This window comes from Chiloscyllium plagiosum, unplaced genomic scaffold, assembly GCF_037043375.1.
Source record: "Chiloscyllium plagiosum isolate Xiang-an unplaced genomic scaffold, Cpla_swu_hap1 HiC_scaffold_46, whole genome shotgun sequence".
Taxonomy (NCBI): Eukaryota; Metazoa; Chordata; class Chondrichthyes; order Orectolobiformes; family Hemiscylliidae; genus Chiloscyllium; species Chiloscyllium plagiosum.
Genome location: NW_028270184.1, coordinates 4,484,859 through 4,509,716, shown reverse-complemented (window position 1 = coordinate 4,509,716; position 24,858 = coordinate 4,484,859). Strand labels below are relative to the sequence as shown.

At 53.2% G+C, this 24,858-nt stretch overlaps 1 protein-coding gene across 5 annotated transcripts in view; it reads right to left on the bottom strand.

Moving 5' to 3' along the window:
- Positions 1–2,736: 2,736 nt before the first annotated feature.
- The window catches only part of LOC122543809 (uncharacterized), a 953,710-nt gene continuing 931,588 nt past the window's right edge, over positions 2,737–24,858 (bottom strand). For all 5 annotated transcript variants that reach the window (XM_043682599.2, XM_087983745.1, XM_087983746.1 and 2 more), the window contains one exon: positions 2,737–4,159. The gene's annotated coding sequence lies outside the window, so the exon portion shown is untranslated. The remainder of the gene's footprint in view (positions 4,160–24,858) is intronic.

Below are 24,858 nucleotides of genomic sequence, written 5' to 3'. Positions count from 1 at the left end.
TCAGCCTCTCTCTATAGCTCAAATCCTCCAACCCTGGCAATATCCTTGTAAATCTTTTCTGAACCCTTTCAAGTTTCACAACATCTTATTAACTGTACCTCTTATGCTTGCATCTAAATCATTTATGTAAATGACAGAAAGTAGAGGACCCAGCACCGATCCTTGTGGCACTCCACTGGTCACAGGCCTCCAGTCTGAAAAAGAACTTTCCACCACCACCCTCTGTCTTCGACCTTTGAGCCAGTTCTGTATCCAAATGGCTAGTTCTCCCTGTATTCTGTGAGATCTAACCTTGTTAACCAGTGTCCCATGGGGAACATTGTCGAACGCTTTACTGAAGTCCATATAGATCACATCTACCGCTCTGCCCTCATCAATCCTCTTTGTTACATCCTCAAAAAACTCAATCAAGTTTGTGAGACATAATTCCCATGCACAAAGTCTTGTTGCATATCCCTAATCAGTCCTTGCCTTTCCAAACACATGTACATCCTGTCCCTCAGGATTCCCTCCAACAACTTGCCCACAACCGACGTCAGGCTCACTGGTCTATAGTTCGCTGGCTTGTCTTTACCGCCCTTCTTAAACAGTGGCACCTCCAGTCTTCCGGCACCTCACCTGTGACTATCGATGATACAAATATCTCAGCAAGAGGCCCAGCAATCACTTCTCTACCTTCCCACAGAGTTCTCGGGTACACCTGATCAGGTCCTGGGGATTTATCCACATTTATGCATTTCAAGACACCCAGCACTTCCTCCTCTGTAATATGGATATTTTGCGAGATGTCACCATCTATTTCCCTACAGTCTATATCTTCCTTTTCCACAGTACTGATGCAAAATACTCGTTTAGTATCTCCCCCATTTTCTGCGGCTCCACACAAAGGCCACCTTGCTGATTTTTGAGGGGCCCTATTCTCTCGCTAGTTACCCTTTTGTCCTTAATGTATTTGTAAAAACCTTTTGGATTCTCCTTAATTTTATTTGCCAAAGCTATCTCATGTCCCCTTTTTGCCCTCCTGATTTCCCACTTAAGTATACTCCTACTTCCTTTATACTCTTCTAAGGATTCACTCGATCTATACCTGACATATGCTTCCTTCTTTTTCTTAACCAAACCCTCAATTTCTTTAGTCAACCAGCATTGCCTATACCTACCAGCTTTGCCTTTCACCCTGACAGGAATATACTCTCTCTGGATTCTCGTTATCTCATTTCTGAAGGCTTCCCATTTTCCAGCCGTCCCTTTACCTGTGAACATCTGCCTCCAATCAGTTTTTGAAAGAGTCCATGATGATAAAATCAGAGCAAAATAATGTGGATGCTGGAAATGCAGGGTGGTGTCACAAAGCCCGTATCAAGGCAAGAAAGGGGCTGTTTAAAAGCTCAAAGTCCCCAAGTGCAACAAGAAAGGATAATAAGATTGTTGAGAATAGCTATGAATGGGAAGATCTGGGGTTAGGGCAGGAAGAATTCATTAAAGCAGCAGACACCACACTTTATGTGGAATGAGCAGCTCAGTGGTTAGCACTGCTGCCTCCCAGCACCAGGGATCCGGTTTTGCTTCCAGCCTCAGGCAGCTGTCTGTGTGGAGTTTGCACATTCTCCCAATGTCTGCGTGGGTTTCCACCGGGTGCTCTGGTTTCATCCCACAGTCCGAAGTAGTGCAGGTTAGGGTGGATTGGCCATAGTGTCCAGGGATGTGCAGGCTAGGTGGGTCAGCCATGGGAAATGCAGAGTTACTGGTATAGGGTTAGACAAAGGAGAGCCAATGGATGTTATCTACTTGGACTTCCAGAAGACCTTTGACAAGGTGCCACACAGGAGGCTGCTGAGTAAGATAAGGGCCCATGGTGTTAGAGGCAAGATGTTAGAATGGATAGAAGCTTGGCTGTCTGGCAGAAAGCAGAGAGTGGGGATAAAAGGATCCTTCTCAGGGTGGCAGCCGGTGACAAGTGATGGTCCGTAAGGCTCAGTGTTGGGACCACAATGTTTTACTTTATAATGATGTGGATGAAGGAACTGAGGGCATTCTGGCTAAGTTTGCAGATTATACAAAGAGGTACAGGTAGTATTGAGGAGGTGGGGAGTCCAGGTCATTGAGTATATTTAAGACAGGTTCCTGATTGTTATGGGGATCAAAGGTTATGGGGAGAAGGTGAGAAAATAGGGTTGAGACACTTATTAGTCATGATTGAATGGCAGAGCAAACCTGATGGGCCAAATGGTCTTATAGCCTTATGGTAGGGGGGTGGGTCTGGGTGGAATGCTCTATGGAGGGGTGGACTCGATGGGCTGAATGGTCTGCTTCCACACTGGAGGGTTTCTATGAATTTGCGGGACTGCAGGAGAAATTGGATTGCCTGACTGAGAGCCAGCATACACTTAATGGTCAAATGGCCTTCTTCCCTGCCGTAGATGCCTCTTATCAAAGCTGAAGCATTGTTCAGCAAGTCTACACTGGAGACCAAGTACAGAAGGGTCAGTGTGAAAATGGGAAGGAGATTGGAAATGCAAAACCAATGGACATTAGCTTTGAGCCAAGAATCACATTCTGGAACAGGACAGGAAATATCTGGCAAAACACCTCTCCCCAGGAAGCGTTATAAAATCCTGAACCTGTCCTCATGGTGAAGTTTACAACCAGCACCACCATGCCTCAGTTTACACTCCCCCACCCACTGTGCCCATAAGGTATGATTGAATATCAACACATTCCTTCAAAGAAAAACTTTAGTTTCATGAGAATTATTTGATCACCACAGAATCAACTACAATGATATCAGACTCAAACATCCATCAATGCATAGCCATAGGTGCATTTAGACTATAAAGATAACCCATCAAAGCATAAACTGATCTAATTGAAGAAACATTGGTGGAAGTGTCAGTTATCTGTCTGCTTTAGGGGAGAGAGATGCTAAATTATGTGGGGGGGTGGGGGGGTAAATGATATTATTAGCATTGCTAAGGTTGCATTTGAGGCTTACCAACTGGCTTCCATCTCCCTTCCTGCACCCTCAACTGCAGTCTGTGCCCACCATTAACTACCAGATGGTAGTCATTACAATCGGTGACAAGGCTTCAGTCCAAACCATCCTTTCCCAAGTTGGCCTGGCAGTCAACATAGGCTGACACAGAGAAGAATGGATACAGAGAGGAGAGCTACAGAGAGAATAATTGATTGGTGATAGGATAGTGGGCAGGAGCTACACAGGGAGGAAGATACATGAGACTGGATTGACTGGGCTTGTACTCGCTGGAATCTAGAAGAATGAGGGGGAATGTCATAGAAACAAATAAAATCCTGATGGGACTGGACAAGCTTGATGTGGGAACAATGATCCCAATGTTGGAGAAGTCCAGAACTAAGGGTCGCAGTCTAAGAATAAAGGGTAAGCCATTCAGGTCTGAGAAGAGGAAGAATTTCTTCACTCAGAGAGTTGTGAACCTTGTGGGGAAGCTGTGGGAGCCAGTTCATTAGATACATTCAAGAGGGAGCTGGACGTGGCCCTTGCAGCTGAAGGGATCAAAGGGTATAGGGAGAAAGCGGGAGTGGGTTGCTCAGATTGCATGATCAGCCATGATGGTATTGAATAGTGGGGCAGGTCCGAAGGGCCAAATAGCCTATTCCTGCACCTAGTTTCTGTATTTCGAAGATGAAAGTGGGTGGAAGTTACCAAGAGGGGAACTGACAGTAGGAGGGAGTTATGTTATCAATGGGACATTACTGGCAAGAACTGAGAACTGGGAAAGTCACATTCAGACTATTGGAAAGACAGCAGAAAGTTACATATAGAATTGAAACATTCTCTATTAGCAGACATACCGGGGTGGGGAGGGGGGGGGGGGGAGAAAATCATTAGCAAAGTAAATACAATGTATAAAGTTAGCACATTTGATGATTTTCTGTGACCATTATACTGACTTCAATTATGGATGTTCTATATAATCCAGAATTTATTGCTTTGTCGCATATAATTTTCATGCCACATCAAATTTCCAGCTTGTAGATCAAGTCTCGGCAGAAATGAGTTAGAACGGGAGCCGTGAGGAATATATTTCTTGCAGCGTCTTCAGTTCCAGCGTTCCTCTTGTAATAAGGGCTTCATCCTTCAATGATGCTGTTTCTTAAAGCAGGCTCTTGGACTTGGCACCTAATCCATCAAAAACACAAGCTAAATGTTAATGAGTGTAGGGTGTGTTGACAATTGGGAATGGGCAGAGTAGGTTAATCGAACGGCAATGGCTTCTCTCCTCTTTTCCATTTTTCAAAGAGATATTAATGTGCCGGTGGCAACATTTTTCACACTCTAGGAGGGTCAAACACATCTGAGGCTGAGCTGCCATATTTATTGTGTGGGTAACTGCACACCCTGAGAAGAAATGATTTTACAGCAGTCTTCCATCCACTCACCTTCCTTGTAGCTCTGTACCAGGGACATGGGGAATATGTTACATTGGCCAGCTCCCTGCAAATACAGGCTAAACTGAAGACTTGAAAACCTCCTTTCTACAAACTGGATCCTGGATGAAATGAACTGGGTGTATCTGAAGGTGAATAGCACAAACACTGCACTGCTTTGGAATTGTACTGGCTCACTGGGAGTCAGTCAGGGTGGTTCACTGAGTTGAAGTATCGGATTAGTGGGAATAGAATTAGGAACTGTTCTCCTCAGTTAGAAAAAACATCAATCAAGAGCAGGAATAGGCCATTATGTCCCTTGAACTTCCCTCTGCCACTCAATAAGGTCATGACTTATACACTTAATGGCAATGTCCTGGGGAGTGTTGCTGAACAAAGAGACCTTGGAATGCAGGTTCATTGCTGCTTGGAAGTGGAGTCTCAGGTAGACAGGATAGTAAAGAAGGCACTTGGTATGCTTGCCTTTGTTGGTCATTGCATGCAGTATAGGGGTTGGGAGGTCATGTTGCAGCTGTACATTAGTTAGACCACTTTTGGAATACTGCGTTCAATTCTAATCTCCCTCCTATTGAAAAGATGTTGTGAAACTTGAAAGGGTTCAGAAAAGATTTACAAGGATGTTCCCAGGGTTGGAGGGTTTGAACTATAGGGAGAGGCTGAACAGGCTGGGGCTGTTTTCCTGCCTTTTCATCAAGGACTGCCAGAGGCAGGAAAGACACCAGACTCTGCCAGCTTTGTTCGGGATTCCCACTTTTCCCTCTGTGTGAAAGATTTGCCCCTTGGGTCCCTTTTAAATCTTCCCTCTCCCACCTTAAACCTATGCCCTCTTCACCCTATCCATGTCCCTGATGATTTTATAAACCAGTGTAATGTTACCCCTCAGCCTCCGATGCTCCAGGGAAAACAGCCCCAGCCTATTCCTTCTCCCTGGATTTCAAACTGTCCAAACTCGGCACAGCGGGATCAATGCCTTACGTTACTGATATGTTCAGAGTTTCTGAGGCAAGGAGTTGCTCTCCCAGACAATAGGTTAATGCCTACGGTTTATAGAACATGTTGGATGTGTTGAAGCTGTACTGTTGCCATTCCTGAAGAAGGGCTCATGCCCGAAACATCGATTTTCCTGCTCCCTGGAATGTGCCTGACCTGCTGCGCTTTTCCAGCAACACATTTTCAGCTCTGTTGTAATGCTGTTGTCTTTAACAGTTACAGGGTTACAGGGATGGGATAGGGTCTGGAAGGGATGCTGTTTGGAGGGTTGGTATGGACTCGTTGGGCTGAATGGTCTGCTTCTATACTGTAGGGATTCTAAGTTCAAAAGGGCCTCACATCACTCAAGATTGAAGGTCCCTCCTTCACAGACCCACTAACTCCCGGTGTGGTCACAGCCATTTTCACCTTCACTGTGCATTTGATATTGCTCGTAACCTTGGTTACTCCGCGAGCTGTGAGTTTCAGGTTCAGTCTCTTACTATTGGTGAACTCTGAAATGTAAATCTTCCCCTCGTGAAGATGCCTCACTGGAGCTGGCTGAGGGTAACTCCCCTTCTCAACACTGAGGCACGGCCGTTAGCTTGAAGCATGTGCAGTGTGCTTGGTAGACGTGGGAAGGGTTAACACTGACCCAGCACAGTGCCATACAACATGCCCATTCCATTGACCGATAACTGCTGCTAGCCTTTCTGTCTGTGCGAAACAGCAAGTTTCCTGTGGGGCTTTAAGGTGTGGCTGAAGGAGCTAACCGTCAAAGGGTGAGGTACGGCAGGGATGCTGTGAGCACTTAAGTAGGCACAAACTGAGGGAGTTTGAGAGCAGTGTGACGTTCCCTGGTCCAGTCTGTGAGCTGGGTACCTGTCCCTGTGGACAAAATGCCCTCGCAGTAGGGTGGCAATGGGTCATGGATAGATTAAATAGACAAGGTCTTTTGGCCAGGGTGGGGGAGTCCAGAACGAGAGGGCATAGGTTTAGGGTGAGAGCGGAATGGTTTAAAAGGGACCTGATGGGCAACTTTTTCAAGCAGACGGTGGTACGTGTATGGAATGAGCTGTCAGAGGAAATGGTGGAGGCTGGTACAATGACAACATTTAAAAGGCATCTGCATGGGTATATAAATAGGAAGGGTTTGGAGGGATATGGGCCAAATGCTGGCAAATGGGACTAGATTAATTTAGGATACCTGGTCGGCATGGACGAGTTGGACCAAAAGCTGTTTCCTTGCTGTACACATCTATGACTCTATGCTGTTCACTAATGAGAATCTTGACTCAAATCAAGGGGTGACACTGACAAGGTTTCCCACCCCTCATTGCCCCTTGAATGGAGTGTATCACAAGGGCTAATTCGGGGGGGTAGTGGTTATGGAGTAGCCAGACCAGGTAAGGATAGCAGATTTCCTTCCCTAAAGGACTGATAGGTTTCTATGACAATCAATGGCTCCATCCATTGAGACTAGCTTTCACTTCCAGATTATGGATGTAGATTTTCTCGCTGAGCTGGAAGGTTCCTTTTCAGACGTTTCGCCACCATACTCGGTAACATCATCAGTGAGCCTCCGGACAAAGGCTTCCAGATTTATTGACTGAATTTAAATGCCACCACTATGTCCTGACAGTACTAGCCTGGGCCTCTGGATTACTAGCCCAGTGGCTGTCCCATCTACTGCCAGTAATGGAACTGAAATTGGTCTGCAGTATCTTTGGGTCAAGTTTCCTGATAAGAAACATCAGGATTGAAGAAACCTAGTTTGGTATCACCTGACTCCATTACGACTGCACTCCACATTGCATTGGTAAGATTAGCACCTGCCATCACTCAACTTAATTTGATAATTAACGCACTTACATTGTGCAGAGACGTGCGAAAATCCAACAACTGCGAAGTTCTTGGAACACTCACACAATCCTTACTAATTTAATGATAATATCCGAATTCTGACGCTGATTGTTAGCAGGCTGTTCCATTGCAAGAGTCATTACAGACAACCCCAATTACCACATTTTCAATTCCAAGCAAACCTTTTAGATCATGACGTGGTGCAGGAAATCCAAATCATTTTCTCCTCCCGGCTGTAGGACTAGTGACCAACACTAACCAAGGACTGACCCTGATAGCTTCCCTGATTTTTGGGGTCACTGGGTTAAGCCACCGGTGCAGCAGAAGAAACACTGAATGTCTGGTGGATAACCCACAGGATTACTAAGAAGTTGCAAAGGCAGGCTTGCATTTGGATAGCCCCCATCATGTCTTTCAATGGACTTGTCTTGCAATATTTAAAGTGCAGTCAACATTGTTGTAAAGCTGGACCATCTAAAGTACTAATGCTATTGGAGACATGCAAACCTTTCTCAACACGTAGTTTTGTTCTGTGGATGAATGTGGTTTCCAATGTCATGATAAGGCTGGAGATTTCAGACTGAACACACAGATCAGCTATTGACATTTGGCATCATTGGTGCTTGCATGAACCTGCTCAAAGACCAACAAAGATAAAGAGGGCTTTCTATCAGGTCTTTAATAACCTCAGGAAGGCCAAACAGCAATGCAGCCAATGCTGTGCTTCTGAAGTGTGGTCACCTCTGCAATGTGCGAAATGCAGCAGATCTTTCACACACAGCAAGGCCCCACAAGCAGCATTGTGTTAGTGAGTGTATGGTTAAGGGTTAATCATTGGCCATAATGAAAAGCACATCCTGCTGGAGATGCTTAGCAGGTTTGGAGAGAGAAACAGAGTTCACCATTTCAGCTCTGTGGCTTTTCACAGAGCCTCTGAATCTGGGCCTGTACATTAAATCTGTTCCTTTTTTCACAGATGCTGCCTGGCCTGGAGAGAGTTTTCAGCAGCTGGGTTACATAATGGCCAGTTCACTGGGGAGAAAGCTCTGCTCTTCTTTCACAATTGGCCTTGGGAGTTTATTTCTCAGCTTTCCCTGAGGATATTAGGTTTCTTATTTGAAAGATGACAGCTGTAGGATCCCTATACTGTGGAAGCAGGCCATTCAGCCCATCGAGCCCACAGTGACCCTCTGAAGAGCCAAATCCACAATTCCCCCATTGTTACAAAACTAGCCCCTTTTTTTCCTAAAAACTGTTCCTTGCTTCAAGGAGACTCTGTCTTTGATTTTTTTCAGAGGGGCAATAAACCGGGCCAGGCTCCGATCAGTCTGGTTTGGTACAGAGATGGAAAGGATTGTGAGAGGCCACAGACTCCAGACCAAAGTGGTCATGTTTTAGTGATCATGTATAATGAAAGGGGAGTGGTCAGCTCTCTCGCTGAGCTGGGCAGTTTTACTTCAGTCTTGAACTGTTTGGAAGTTCAACAGGGAGCTGTGTGGAAACTCTCTCTCTTTCTGCCCTTCAGCTTCAATCTGTGAGCATGTGTTCCATTTATGCTGGATTTTAAAGGGAGTTAGCTTATTGGGACTGTTGTGTAACTTCAGAACAGCATAATTAAGTCTAGCTGGGTAGGTTTGACTTCTGTAGGAGTACCTTATTCTGTTCTTGTGTTTCATTGCGATACTTTGTGAATACATTTCTGTCAGTCTTAAAATCTAGTAGTCAATCTAGCTAACTTACTCTGGGTAACTTTCACTGTACACTTACCAAAACAAATTGCAAAGTTATGGTCTGAGCTGCCTGCTTAAGAATGTTTTGAGTGGTCTGGCTTAGTCCATAACCCTGTATCTCCTGTGCTGGAAATGTGTTGCTGGAAAAGCGCAGCAGGTCAGGCAGCATCCAGGGAACAGGAGAAGGGCTTATGCCCGAAACGTCGATTCTCCTGTTCCCTGGATGCTGCCTGACCTGCTGCGCTTTTCCAGCAACACATTTCCAGCTCTAATCTCCAGCATCTGCAGTCCTCACTTTCTCCTGTATCTCCTGTGGTTAACCCACCTAGGCTGCATATCCTTGGATGCTATGGGCAATTTAGTATGGCCTGCACATCTGTGGACTGTAGAAGGAAACCTGTGCAGAACATGCAACCTCCACACAGAGGGTGAAATCAAACCTGGGTCCCTGGCACTGAGAGACAGCAGTGCTAACCACTGAGCTACTGTGCTGCCTGGAAGTGTGGCTGTCCCTTAGCCTGGATTAATGTCAGCTCAATGTCATGAACCCTCTGAGGTGAGGCAGGGTTACCACGGCTGATACCTCATTGAAAACTTCAAGAGAGCTGGAACTCTGGAGGTGCAAGGCCTGGTTCTGGAGACTGTGTCCTGCAGTGGAAGACGGATGAACCTGACACCCACTAGCTACCAACAGAATACAATTTGACATCAACCTCTGAAGCAAAATACAGGATCAGCAAATGCTCCCATCAAATGCAAAATGCTGAATCAGAACTCCCCTGCAAAAAAAGTCATCTCCAGAACCGACAGCATTGACAATGTGAGGGAGCGGACTCAAACATTTGTGCAGATACAGTCATTAATCTGGAATGTTTTACTGATCTTCTTATTGCAACTGGGCATTCAGCTCTTTCTCATTACTGGCTTCACTAACTCTTTCCAGATCACTCCCATTACTCCATCCCTAACACCCCTTCCCCCTCCCAATGACCGTGGCAGCAGTACATAATCACAAGGAGTTGACTTATTCAAAATAAATTATTTCTGACTCTCAAGCTCCTAATGATGATTGCTTTCTAAAAAAAATTCTCCAATTTTTTTGCCTCCTTTCCCTCAAAGGTGCTGGTTTTCTTGGAGGCCACATTTCCACAGTTCCCAGCTTCCACTGCTTTCAGCCCAGTGGTCAATCCTCAGCCAGGCAGTGAGTATTGATAAAGCTATGGAACAGGCCATAGGAACAGGAGGCCATTCAGCCCTCTGAGCAGATCCTGGCTGATCTTCTAATCACGTTGATTCTGTAACCCTTAAACGCCTTGCCTTGATGAAAAAAATCTATCCTTTTCAGTTTTGATATTTTCAACTGTGCCCTGGCCTTTACAGCCTTTTGGAGAATACTATTTGAATCATCCTTTGAACAGCTAACCTGAGGGGCTCTGCCCCGTTGTTCTGGACTGGTCCCCAGCAGAGGGAATAGTTTCTCTCTATTGACCCTATGGGGTGGCACGGTGACTCAGTGGTTAGCATTGCTGCCTCACAGCTCCAGGGACCTGGGTTTGGTTCCCGCCTCGGGTGGTGTTTGCACATTCTCCCTGTGTCTGCGTGGATTTCCTCTGGGTGCTCTGGTTTCCTCCCACTGTCCAAAGATGTGCGGGTCAGGTGAATTGGCTATGCTAAATTGCCCATAGTGTTAGGTGTATCAGTCAGAGGTAAAGTATAGGGTAGGCGAATGGGTCTGGGTGGGTTACTCTTCGGAGGGTTGGTGTGGACTCGTTGGGCCAAATGGCCTGTTTCCATACAGTAAGGAATCAAGTCCTTTAACCAGTCGAAACACCACAGTTAGATCACCCCAAAATCTTAAGCACTCAAGGGAATGGAAGCAACTCTGTGCAACCTGCCCTGGTATTTTTTTAGCCCCTTTACCAGACACGCACAACAAACATTTAAGAATCATGAGGGGTGTAGATAGGGTGAACAGTCAAGGTCTTTTCCCCAGGGTAGTGGAGTGCAAAACTAGAGGGCATAGGGTCTGTTTCCGTGCTGTACAGCTCTATGACTCTAACTAGTGTCACACATCCAGGCTCTCATATCCTAATTCAAGCAGCAGCCTCCCCTCCGACCTCTCAGCACAACCGCAGCAAAATCCAAAGATTTCACAGTCCTCTGCTGAGGTTGCCAAGTAGCCGGTGGCTTGGAGTTCCATCCAACACATCAGAGAGACTGCTGTCCTTGTCTCTGCTGGTAGTTTGTGGCTAGTAATGTGGCTAGTAAAGACTTATCCATGACCAACTCTTGGCAGCCTCTAGCTGGTTTCTTCGAACTATTATTCACCTTTGTGACTCATTTCTCAGTAGGCACATCTTTCATTATAGTCAAAGAGTGTGGTGCTGGAAAAGCATCCAAGGAGCAGGAGAATCGACGTATAGAACATAATCTCTTCCTCAAGAGTGAGAGGGTGGCCCAAGGGGGCTGAGAGATAAATGGGAGGGGGGAGGCGGGGGTGTGGCTGGGGGGAAGGTAGCTGGGAATGCAATAGGTTGGTGAAGGTGAGAGGTTGGAGAGGACGCTGGAGTTGTTGGTGGGAAGGAAGATGGACAGGTAAGAAAGTTTAAGAGGATGGTGCCGAGTTTGAAGGTTCGAACTGGGATAAGGTGGGGGGGGGGGGGCGCGGGTCAGGATGGGAATGAGGAAACTGGTGAAATCCACATTGATCCCATGTGTTGGGGGGTCCCATGGCGGAAGATGAGGATTTCCTCCTCTAGGCATCAGGTGGCTAGTGTTTGGCGATGGAGGAGGCCCAGGATCTGCATGTCCTTGGTGGAGTGGGACTCATTACAAGTCATATAGATATATTTGGAACACTGTGCACTTTATTGTTCACCTTACTGAAGCAGCTCTCAGAAGGTTTACTAGACTGATATCAGGAATGAGTAGGTTGTCTTATGAGGGAAGGCTGGACAGACCGGGCATGTTTCTACGGAGTTCAGAAGATTAACAGACAACTTAATTGACCCTGAGGGTGGATGTGGAGAGAATAGACATCCAGCATGGAAAGAGACCCTTTGACCCAACCAGTCCATGCTGACTTTCATCCCAAACTAACCTAGTCCCACCTGCCTGCTCCTGGCCCACACCCCTCCAAACCTTTCCTATTCATGTACTGATCCAAATGTCTTTTAAACATTGTAACTGTACCTGCATCCACCACTTTCTCAGGAAGTTCATACCACACACGAACTACCTTCTGTGTAAAACAATCGCCCCTCATGTCTGTTTCAAATCTTTCTCCTCTCACCCCGAGTCATGAAAACCCCAGCCAAGTGAAAAGCCATTCAACTTATCTCTATCCCTCATTAATTCATAAACCTGCATACACTCACCTCCCAACTTCCTATGCTCCAGTGAAAGAAGTCCCAGCCTATCCAGCCTCTCTTTCTCACTGAAGCCCTCCATTCCCGGGAAATTGATATCCTTTAGGTCAAGTCTGAAATTAAGGGTCACTATTTAAGACAGAGGAGTTTTTTTCTCACAGAATTGAGATCCTGTGGAACTTTCCTCTTGAGAGGTGGTGGAAGCAGAGTCGTTTCACTCTGTTGAAGGCAGAGACATTGAGAAAGGCAAGGAGGTGAAAGATTATCGGGGTGGAAGGGAAGAGATGGGAGTGTGGAGGAATTAGATCAGCCATGCACACACTGAATGGTGGAATAGGCTTAGCCTACTCCTGCTCCTTATTTGTATGCTTCCACTTGGCCATAATTTTACCATGAGACTGGGCCTTACGCGATCAGTTCACAAGTGCTGCCAAATTCACTCATTTTAAAAGGTATTCCAGTGGGGAAACACCCTCTTTAAAAGATACTGTGACTGACAGACTTTATAAAAGCTGAGTCTGGATGTACTGAGTAATCAGCCTGCTGACTTCTTTCATTCATTACATAATTACTACATTTGAGAGATGATGCGATTGAGCACCAATCAATTTCGGTTGGAATCAGATTCACTTAAATATCATTCCCAGCTGATAAGAATTGATTGTCCATTAACCAGCCTTTAAAACGTGAATGATATTCTTTAAGCTTTGTAATTGACTGGAGACAGTGAGACGCAACACAGACATAATCCCTGACCAAAGCAAAGTACTGCTGGATGCACAGCTAATGAGGTCAATTTTGGAAACATAGCGGGAGAAAACTCGTTAGGGATCAAGGAGAGAAACACGCCATGAAATGCAACAAAATTGGCACTTTGTTGATTTGTGGTAAAATTTAGCTCTCAGACAGCACACACCATATGGGATCCCGAGATACAGAGTCATAGAGTCATAACTGTCAGGTGTATTTTACAGTAGGAATGCAATAAAACACAGTGAAAAGATTTGTTTGGTTCCATGATTCGGTACCATTTTGAATAATTTAAGAAGAAGGGGGAGTAAAGAAAGATATAGCATTGAGATAGTGGATGTGTGTTCCTGAGCCAGCTCATCCTTAATGATGGCTGCACTATCATCCCTCCTTCACCGCTTTGCTGTTGTCTGTGTTGGACCAACCAATGTCAGAGTTGCCTCTTGCTGTTAGGTCCTTCTGTCACTGGCTCACCACTGCCAGTGGTGGACTCAGCCAACAACAAAGTCGCTGATCCTCAAGTGCCATTGTCCATTGCTTGGCCTACCTTGCCAATGTCACCTCTGCCAATGTAACAGCTACCAATTCTGATGCCAGGCCCTGTGCTCACCTCAGAATAGTAAGTGAGGTCTCACACCAGGTTTATACACTGGGCTCACTGTCCTCTGCACTGGGCTCGCTCTCCTCCACGTGAGGCCCACTCAATGTCCATGCGCAAGGCCCACTTGAGATCCATGCACTGGACCCATTTGAGATCTGTGTGCTGGGCCCACTGGAGGTCCATGCAGTGGGCTCACTCCAGATCCAAGTCCTGGGCCTGCTTGAGGTCTGTGTGCTGGGCTTGCACTCCTCCGCAATTGGCCAGCTCGAGGTTTGTGTGGTTTGCCCACTGGAGGTCTGTGCGCTGGACCCACTGGAGTTCTGTGCGCTGGGCCCACTGGAGGTCCGTGCGCTGGGCCCACTGGAGGTCCGTGCGCTGGGCCCACTGGAGGTCCATGTGCTGGGCCCACTGGAGGTCCGTGCACTGGGCCCACTGGAGGTCCGTGCGCTGGACCCACTGGAGGTCTGTGTGCTGGGCCCACTGGAGGTCTGTGCGCTGGACCCACTGCAGGTCTGTGTGCTGGGCGCACTGGAGGTCAGTTGCGCTGGACCCACTGGAGGTCCGTGCGCTGGGCCCACTGGAGGTCCATGCGCTGGACCCACTGGAGGTCCGTGTGCTGGGCCCAGTGGTGGTCCTTGTGCTGGGCCTACTGGAGGTCCATGCACTGGGCCCACTGGCGGTCTGTGCACTGGGCCCACTGGTGGTCCATGTACTGGACCCAATGGAGGTCCGCGCACTGGGCCCACTGGAGGTCCTTGTGCTGGGCCCACTGGAGGTCCATGCACTTGGGTCCACTGGAGGCCCGTGCACTGGGCTCGCTCAATGTCCGTGCACTGGGCCCACTGGAGGTCCGTGCGCTGGGCCCACTGGAGGTCCGTGCGCTGGGCCCAATGGAGGTCCGTGCGCTGGGCCCACTGATGGTCCGTGTGCTGGGCCCAATGGAGGTCCGTATGTTGGGCCCAACGGAGGTCCATGCACTGGGCCCACTGGAGGTCCATGCACTGGGCCCACTGGAGGTCTGTGCACTGGGCCCACTGGAGGTCCTTGCGCTGGGCCCACTGGAGGTCCATGCACTTGGGTCCACTGGAGGTCTGTGCACTGGGCCCACTGGAGGTCCTTGCGCTGGGCCCACTGGAGGTCCATGCGCTTGGGTCCACTGGAGGTCTGTGCACTGGGCCCACTGGAGGTCCGTGCGCTGGGCCCAATGGAAGTCTGTGCGCTGGGCCCACTGGTGGTCCATGTGCTGGGCCCAATGGAGGTCCATGCGTTGGTCCCAATGGAGGTCCGTGCACTGGGCCCACTCGAGGTCCTTGCGCTGGGCCCACGGGAGGTCCATGCACTTGGGTCCACTGGAGGTCCGTGCACTGGGTCCACAGGAGATCCGTGCGCTGGGCCCACTGGAGGTCTGTGCGCTGGGCCCACTGGAGGTTCGTGCACTGGGTCCACTGGAGGTCTGTGTGCTGTGCCCACTGGAGGTCCATGTGCTGTGCCCACTGAAGGTCAGTGCGCTGTGCCCACTGATGGTCCGTGTGCTGGGCCCACTGGAGGTCCGTGCACTGGGCCCACTGGTGGCCAATGCACTGGGCCCAATGCAGGTCTGTGAGCTGGTCCCAATGAAGGTCCGTGCGCTGTGCCCACTGGAGGTCCATGCGCTGGGTCACTGGAGGTCTGTGCGCTGGGCCCACTGGAGGTCTGTACGCTGTGCCCACTGGTGGTCTGGGGCTGGGCCCACTGGAGGTCCTTGCGCTGGGCCCACTGGAGGTCCATGCACTTGGGTCCACTGGTGGTCCGTTCACTGGGCCCAATGGAGATCTGTGCACTGGGCCCACTGGAGGTCCATGTGCTGGGCGCACTGGAGGTCTGTGCACTGAGCCCATTGGAGGTCCCTGCACTGGGCACAATGGAAGTACGTGCGCTAGGCCCACTGGAGATCCGTGTGCTGGGCCCACTGGAGGTCTGTGTGCAGTGCCTACTGGAGGTCTGTGCGCTGTGCCCACTGGAGGTCCGTGTGCTGTGCCTACTGGTGGTCCGTGTGCTGGTCTCAATGGAGGTCCACGCACTGAGCCCAATGGAGATCCGTGCAGAGCCCACTGGAGGTCCGTGCGCTGGGCCCACTGGAAATCCGTGTACTGTGCCCACTGGAGGTCCGTGCACTGGGCTCGCTCGACGTCCGTGCACTGGGCCCACTGGAGATCCGTGCGCTGGGCTCGCTCAATGTCCATGGACTGGGCCCACTGGAGATCCGTGTGGTGGGCCCACTGGAGGTCCGTGTGGTGGGCCCACTGGAGATCCATGCACTGGGCCCACTGGAGGTCCGTGCACTGGGCCCACTGGAGGTCCGTGCACTGGGCCCACTGGAGGTCTGTGCGCTGGTCCCACTGGAAGTACATGTGCTGGCCTTGCTCGAGGTCCATGTGCTGGACACTTGCTGCTAATGTTGCCTTCCCCATCAGGACAGGTGGTAGGTATAGAGAAAAAAACCTAGGATAATATAAGCTATTCACCCAGTGGTTCTCACAGCCAGACTTGGTTTATCTTCATCTGATGCTCATTTCAGCAACAGATCAAAGGTCAATCACTGAGGCACTACTGCTCTTGGTTGCCATCCAGAGTCACTGAATGTGACTCCATAAGAGGACAGGACCAAGGTCAGCTGACAGAACTGTCCCCGTAAACTAAGCCAGTACCTTAAGGAAAAGTAAGAAAGAAAATGGAGTGAAGGGAAGGGTATTGTTCATGACGATACAATTTATATTCAGTTGTTTGGTAACCTAGAAAAGTCCCATTATTAATGCAACCAGTCCCTGTGAAATGTGGGTTATTTTTATTCATTAATGCTAAGTTAACAGTGGGATTAGCCATTTCAAAATCTTCCATTCTGTACCTCCTGGGTAAGCAATATTTAACGAAGACATATAGCTTAGTTGATAAAGAGCCGACAGGAATAATTTGATGGTAAATTATTCAGCAGTTTCTTTGATTGTGAGAACTGATGAGGACAGACAAGAATGGTTTTCTGTTGTAACACCCACCATTTATCTGCTAAAGAGCTTTCAGCAGGAACTGTTTAGCTTGAAGGTTTTATATATATGAAGCTTTTCCTGTTGGTATTCCCCCTCCACGTCCACTTACCCCCTTTCAAAAAAAAAGCATGATTTGAAAGAACCTGCATTTTAATGGCCTCAGGGCATCCAAGTAGACTTTCCAGTAATTATAGAGTCCTCGAGATGCATAGCACAGAAACAGACCCGTCGGTCCAACTTTATCTATGCTGACCAGATATCCTAACTCAATCTAATCCCATTTGCCAGCACCCGGCCCATATCCTTCCAAAGCCTTCCCATTCATTTACCCATCCAGATCCTCTAACGCTGATAACATCCTTGTAAATCTTTTCTGAACCCTTTAAAAGTTTCACAGCATCAGTATGCTTGCTGCATCAGTTATTGTTGCAAATAGGAACCAGCAACCAATTCACACACAGTAAGTTCCCACACACATTCAGCACAACCATGGCGGATCCACTTGTGGACTCAGCTACACTCAACGGTCTGCTCAGCGGACCGTTAATTCCATTACAGTTTAAAAACCTGAACAGTCGCCTGGAGCTCTGGATCATCCGTTTATGAGTCCCACGGAGGAGTGAGCATGGGCTCAGTCCCACGGCTAAGTCCCATGGTGGAGCGAGCACAAGGTCAGTCCCACGACAGAGCAAGCACTGGCTCAATCACGCAATGGAGCGAGCACAGGTTCAGTCCCGCGGTGGAGCGAGCACAGGCTCAATCCCGCGATGGAGCGAGCACAGGCTCAATCCCGCGATGGAGCGAGCACAGGCTCAATCCCGCGATGGAGCGAGCACAGGCTCAGTCCCGCGATGGAGCGAGCAGAGGCTCAATCCCGTGATGGAGCGAGCAGAGGCTCAGTCCCACGGCGGAGCGAGCACAGGCTCAATCCCGTGATGGAGCGAGCACAGTCTCAATCCCGCGATGGAGCGAGCACAGGTTCAGTCCCGCGGTGGAGCGAGCACAGGCTCAATCCCGCGATGGAGCGAGCACAGGCTCAATGCCGCGATGGAGCGAGCACAGGCTCAATCCCACGATGGAGCGAGCACAGGCTCAATCCCGCGATGGAGCGAGCACAGGCTCAATCCCACGATGGAGCGAGCACAGGCTCAATCCCGCGATGGAGCGAGCACAGGCTCAGTCCCGCGATGGAGCGAGCACAGGCTCAATCCCGCGATGGAGGGAGCACAGGCTCAATGCCGCGATGGAGCGAGCACAGGCTCAATCCCACGATGGAGCGAGCACAGGCTCAGTCCCGCGAGGGAGCGAGCACAGGCTCAATCCCGCGATGGAGCGAGCACAGGCTCAATCCCGCGATGGAGCGAGCACAGGCTCAATCCCGCGATGGAGCGAGCACACGCTCAATCCCGCGATGGAGCGAGCACAGGTTCAGTCCCGTGATGGAGCGAGCACAGGTTCAGTCCCGTGATGGAGCGAGCACAGGTTCAGTCCCGCGATGGAGCGAGCACACGCTCAATCCCGCGATGGAGCGAGCACAGGTTCAGTCCCGTTATGGAGCGAGCACAGGTTCAGTCCCGTGATGGAGAGAGCACAGGTTCAGTCCCCCGATGGAGCGAGCACACGCTCAATCCCGCGATGGAGCGAGCACAGGTTCAGTCCCGTTATGGAGCGAGCACAGGTTCAGTCCCGTGATGGAGCGAGCACAGGTTCAGTCCCGCGATGGAGCGAGCACAGGCTAGGTCCCACGGCGGAGCGAGCACAGGCTCAGTCCCGCGATGGAGCGAGCAGAGGCTCAGTCCCGCGATGGAGCGAGCACAGGCTCAATCCCGCGATGGAGCGAGCACAGGCTCAGTCCCGCGGCGGAGCGAGCACAGGCTCAGTCCCGCGATGGAGCGAGCACAGGCTCAATCCCGCGATGGAGCGAGCACAGGCTCAGTCCCGCGATGGAGCGAGCACAGGCTCAGTCCCGTGATGGAGCGAGCAGAGGCTCAGTCCCGCGATGGAGCGAGCACAGGCTCAATCCCGCGATGGAGCGAGCAGAGGCTCAGTCCCACGGCGGAGCGAGCACAGGCTCAGTCCCGCGATGGAGTGAGCAGAGGCTCAATCCCGCGATGGAGCGAGCACAGGCTCAGTCCCACGGCGGAGCGAGCACAGGCTCAATCCCACGATGGAGCGAGCACAGGCTCAATCCCGCGATGGAGCGAGCACAGGCTCAGTCCCACGGCGGAGCGAGCACAGGCTCAATCCCACGATGGAGCGAGCACAGGCTCAATCCCGCGATGGAGCGAGCACAGGCTCAATCCCGCGATGGAGCGAGCACACGCTCAATCCCGCGATGGAGCGAGCACAGGTTCAGTCCCGTGATGGAGCGAGCACAGGTTCAGTCCCGTGATGGAGCGAGCACAGGTTCAGTCCCGCGATGGAGCGAGCACACGCTCAATCCCGCGATGGAGCGAGCACAGGTTCAGTCCCGTTATGGAGCGAGCACAGGTTCAGTCCCGTGATGGAGAGAGCACAGGTTCAGTCCCCCGATGGAGCGAGCACACGCTCAATCCCGCGATGGAGCGAGCACAGGTTCAGTCCCGTTATGGAGCGAGCACAGGTTCAGTCCCGTGATGGAGCGAGCACAGGTTCAGTCCCGCGATGGAGCGAGCACAGGCTAGGTCCCACGGCGGAGCGAGCACAGGCTCAGTCCCGCGATGGAGCGAGCAGAGGCTCAGTCCCGCGATGGAGCGAGCACAGGCTCAATCCCGCGATGGAGCGAGCACAGGCTCAGTCCCGCGGCGGAGCGAGCACAGGCTCAGTCCCGCGATGGAGCGAGCACAGGCTCAATCCCGCGATGGAGCGAGCACAGGCTCAGTCCCGCGATGGAGCGAGCACAGGCTCAGTCCCGTGATGGAGCGAGCAGAGGCTCAGTCCCGCGATGGAGCGAGCACAGGCTCAATCCCGCGATGGAGCGAGCAGAGGCTCAGTCCCACGGCGGAGCGAGCACAGGCTCAGTCCCGCGATGGAGTGAGCAGAGGCTCAATCCCGCGATGGAGCGAGCACAGGCTCAGTCCCACGGCGGAGCGAGCACAGGCTCAATCCCACGATGGAGCGAGCACAGGCTCAATCCCGCGATGGAGCGAGCAGAGGCTCAGTCCCGCGATGGAGCGAGCAGAGGCTCAGTCCGGCGATGGAGCGAGCACAGGCTCAGTCCCGCGATGGAGGGAGCACAGGCTCAGTCCCGCGGCAGAGCGAGCACAGGCTCAGTCCCGCGATGGAGGGAGCACAGGCTCAGTCCCGCGGCAGAGCGAGCACAGGCTCAGTCCCGTGACGGAGCGAGCACAGGCTCAGTCCCGCGGCGGAGCGAGCACAGGCTCAATCCCGCGGCGGAGCGAGCACAGGCTCAATCCCGCGATGGAGCGAGCACAGGCTCAATCCCGCGATGGAGCGAGCACAGGCTCAATCCCGCGATGGAACGAGCACAGGCTCAATCCCGCGATGGAGCGAGCACAGGCTCAGTCCCGCGATGAAGCGAGCAGAGGCTCAATCCCGCGATGGAGCGAGCACAGGCTCAATCCCGCGATGGAGCGAGCACAGGCTCAGTCCCGCGGCGGAGCGAGCACAGGATCAATCCCGCGATGGAGCGAGCACAGGCTCAATCCCGCGATGGAGCGAGCACAGGCTCAATCCCGCGATGGAGCGAGCAGAGGCTCAGTCCCGCGGCGGGGGGAGCACAGGCTCAATCCCGCGATGGAGCGAGCACAGGCTCAATCCCGCGATGGAGCGAGCACAGGCTCAATCCCGCGGCGGAGCGAGCACAGGCTCAGTCCCGTGATGGAGCGAGCACAGGCTCAATCCCGCGATGGAGCGAGCACAGGCTCAATGCCGCGATGGAGCGAGCACAGGCTCAGTCCCGCGATGGAGCGAGCACGGGCTCAATCCCGTGATGGAGCGAGCACAGGCTCAGTCCCGTGATGGAGCGAGCACAGGCTCAGTCCCGCGATGGAGCGAGCACAGGCTCAATCCCGCGATGGAGCGAGCACAGGCTCAATCCCGCGATGGAGCGAGCACGGGCTCAATCCCGTGATGGAGGGAGCACAGGCTCAATGCCGCGATGGAGCGAGCACAGGCTCAATCCCGCGATGGAGCGAGCACAGGCTCAATCCCGCGATGGAGCGAGCACAGGCTCAGTCCCACGATGGAGCGAGCACAGGCTCAATCCCGCGATGGAGCGAGCACAGGCTCAGTCCTGCGATGGAGCGAGCACAGGCTCAATCCCGTGATGGAGGGAGCACAGGCTCAATTCCGCGATGGAGCGAGCACAGGCTCAATTCCGCGATGGAGCGAGCACAGGCTCAATCCCACGGCGGAGGGAGCACAGGCTCAGTCCCACGGCGGAGCGAGCACAGGCTCAATGCCGCGATGGAGCGAGCACAGGCTCAATCCCGCGATGGAGCGAGCACAGGCTCAATCCCGCGATAGAGCGAGCACAGGCTCAATCCCGCGATAGAGCGAGCACAGGCTCAATCCCGCGATGGAGCGAGCACAGGCTCAATCCCGCGATGGAGCGAGCACAGGCTCAATCCCGCGATGGAGCGAGCACAGGCTCAATCCCGCGATGGAGCGAGCACAGGCTCAATCCCGCGATAGAGCGAGCACAGGCTCAATCCCGTGATGGAGCGAGCACAGGCTCAATCCCGCGATGGAGCGAGCACAGGCTCAATCCCGCGATGGAGCGAGCACAGGCTCAGTCCCGCGATGGAGCGAGCAGAGGCTCAATCCCGTGATGGAGCGAGCACAGGCTCAATCCCGCGATGGAGCGAGCACAGGCTCAGTCCCGCGGCGGAGCGAGCACAGGCTCAATCCCGCGATGGAGCGAGCAGAGGCTCAGTCCTGCGGCGGGGGGAGCACAGACTCAATCCCGCGATGGAGCGAGCACAGGCTCAATCCCGTGATGGAGCGAGCACAGGCTCAATGCCGCGATGGAGCGAGCACAGGCTCAGTCCCGCGATGGAGCGAGCACAGGCTCAGTCCCGCGATGGAGCGAGCACAGGCTCAATGCCGCGATGGAGCGAGCACGGGCTCAATCCCGTGATGGAGCGAGCACAGGCTCAGTCCCGTGATGGAGCGAGCACAGGCTCAGTCCCGCGATGGAGCGAGCACAGGCTCAATCCCGCGATGGAGCGAGCACAGGCTCAGTCCCGCGATGGAGCGAGCACGGGCTCAATCCCGTGATGGAGCGAGCACAGGCTCAGTCCCGTGATGGAGCGAGCACAGGCTCAATCCCGTGATGGAGCGAGCACGGGCTCAGTCCCGCGATGGAGCGAGCACAGGCTCAGTCCTGCGATGGAGCGAGCACAGACTCAATCCCGTGATGGAGGGAGCACAGGCTCAATTCCGCGATGGAGCGAGCACAGGCTCAATCCCGCGATGGAGCGAGCACGGGCTCAATCCCGTGATGGAGGCAGCACAGGCTCAATGCCGCGATGGAGCGAGCACAGGCTCAATCCCGCGATGGAGCGAGCACAGGCTCAATCCCCCGATGGAGCGAGCACAGGCTCAAGCCCGTGATGGAGCGAGCACGGGCTCAGTCCCGCGATGGAGCGAGCACAGGCTCAGTCCTGCGATGGAGTGAGCACAGACTCAATCCCGTGATGGAGGGAGCACAGGCTCAATCCCGCGGCGGAGCGAGCACAGGTTCAATCCCGCGATGGAGCGAGCACAGGCTCAATCCCGCGATGGAGCGAGCACAGGCTCAATCCTGCGATGGAACGAGCACAGGCTCAATCCCGCGATGGAGCGAGCACAGGCTCAGTCCCGCGATGAAGCGAGCAGAGGCTCAATCCCGCGATGGAGCGTGCACAGGCTCAATCCCGCGATGGAGCGAGCACAGGCTCAGTCCCGCGGCGGAGCGAGCACAGGCTCAATCCCGCGATGGAGCGAGCACAGGCTCAATCCCGCGATGGAGCGAGCACAGGCTCAATCCCGCGATGGAGCGAGCAGAGGCTCAGTCCCGCGGCGGGGGGAGCACAGGTTCAGTCCCACGATGGAGCGAGCACAGGTTCAGTCCCGCGATGGAGCGAGCACAGGCTCAATCCCGCGATGGAGCGAGCACAGGCTCAATCCCGTGATGGAGCGAGCACAGGCTCAATCCCGCGATGGAGCGAGCACAGGCTCAATGCCGCGATGGAGCGAGCACAGGCTCAATCCCGCGATGGAGCGAGCACGGACTCAATCCCGTGATGGAGCGAGCACAGGCTCAGTCCCGTGATGGAGCGAGCACAGGCTCAGTCCCGCGATGGAGCGAGCACAGGCTCAATCCCGCGATGGAGCGAGCCCAGGCTCAATCCCGCGATGGAGCGAGCACAGGCTCAATCCCGCGATGGAGCGAGCACAGGTTCAGTCCCACGATGGAGCGAGCACAGGCTCAATCCCGCGATGGAGCGAGCACAGGTTCAGTCCCACGATGGAGCGAGCACAGGCTCAATCCCGCGATGGAGCGAGCAGAGGCTCAGTCCCACGATGGAGCGAGCACAGGCTCAATCCCGCGATGGAGCGAGCACAGGTTCAGTCCCACGATGGAGCGAGCACAGGTTCAGTCCCGCGATGGAGCGAGCAGAGGCTCAATCCCGCGATGGAGCGAGCTCAGGCTCAATGCCGCGATGGAGCGAGCAGAGGCTCAATGCCACGATGGAGCGAGCAGAGGCTCAGTCCCACGGCGGAGCGAGCACAGGCTCAATCCCGCGATGGAGCGAGCACAGGCTCAATCCCGCGATGGAGAGAGCACAGGCTCAATCCCGCGATAGAGCGAGCACAGGCTCAATCCCGCGATGGAGCGAGCACAGGCTCAATCCCGCGATGGAGCGAGCACAGGCTCAATCCCGCGATGGAGCGAGCACAGGCTCAATCCCGCGATAGAGCGAGCACAGGCTCAATCCCGTGATGGAGCGAGCACAGGCTCAATCCCGCGATGGAGCGAGCACAGGCTCAATCCCGCGATGGAGCGAGCACAGGCTCAGTCCCGCGATGGAGCGAGCAGAGGCTCAATCCCGTGATGGAGCGAGCACAGGCTCAATCCCGCGATGGAGCGAGCACAGGCTCAGTCCCGCGGCGGAGCGAGCACAGGCTCAATCCCGCGATGGAGCGAGCAGAGGCTCAGTCCTGCGGCGGGGGGAGCACAGACTCAATCCCGCGATGGAGCGAGCACAGGCTCAATCCCGTGATGGAGCGAGCACAGGCTCAATGCCGCGATGGAGCGAGCACAGGCTCAGTCCCGCGATGGAGCGAGCACAGGCTCAGTCCCGCGATGGAGCGAGCACAGGCTCAGTCCCGTGATGGAGCGAGCACAGGCTCAGTCCCGTGATGGAGCGAGCACAGGCTCAATCCCGTGATGGAGCGAGCACAGGCTCAGTCCCGTGATGGAGCGAGCACAGGCTCAGTCCCGTGATGGAGCGAGCACAGGCTCAGTCCCGTGATGGAGCGAGCACGGGCTCAATCCCGTGATGGAGCGAGCACAGGCTCAGTCCCGTGATGGAGCGAGCACAGGCTCAATCCCGCGATAGAGCGAGCACAGGCTCAATCCCGTGATGGAGCGAGCACAGGCTCAATCCCGCGATGGAGCGAGCACAGGCTCAATCCCGCGATGGAGCGAGCACAGGCTCAATCCCGCGATAGAGCGAGCACAGGCTCAATCCCGTGATGGAGCGAGCACAGGCTCAATCCCGCGATGGAGCGAGCACAGGCTCAATCCCGCGATGGAGCGAGCACAGGCTCAATCCCGTGATGGAGCGAGCACAGGCTCAATCCCGCGATGGAGCGAGCACAGGTTCAGTCCCGTGATGGAGCGAGCACAGGCTCAATCCCGCGATGGAGCGAGCACAGGCTCAATCCCGCGATGGAGCGAGGACAGGCTCAATGCCACGATGGAGCGAGCACAGGCTCAGTCCCGCGATGGAGCAAGCACAGGCTCAGTCCCACGGCGGAGCGAGCACAGGCTCAATCCCGCGATGGAGTGAGCACAGGTTCAGTCCCGTGACGGAGCGAGCACAGGCTCAATCCCGCGATGGAGCGAGCACAGGCTCAGTCCCACGGCGGAGGGAGCACAGGCTCAATCCCGCGATGGAGCGAGCACAGGCTCAGTC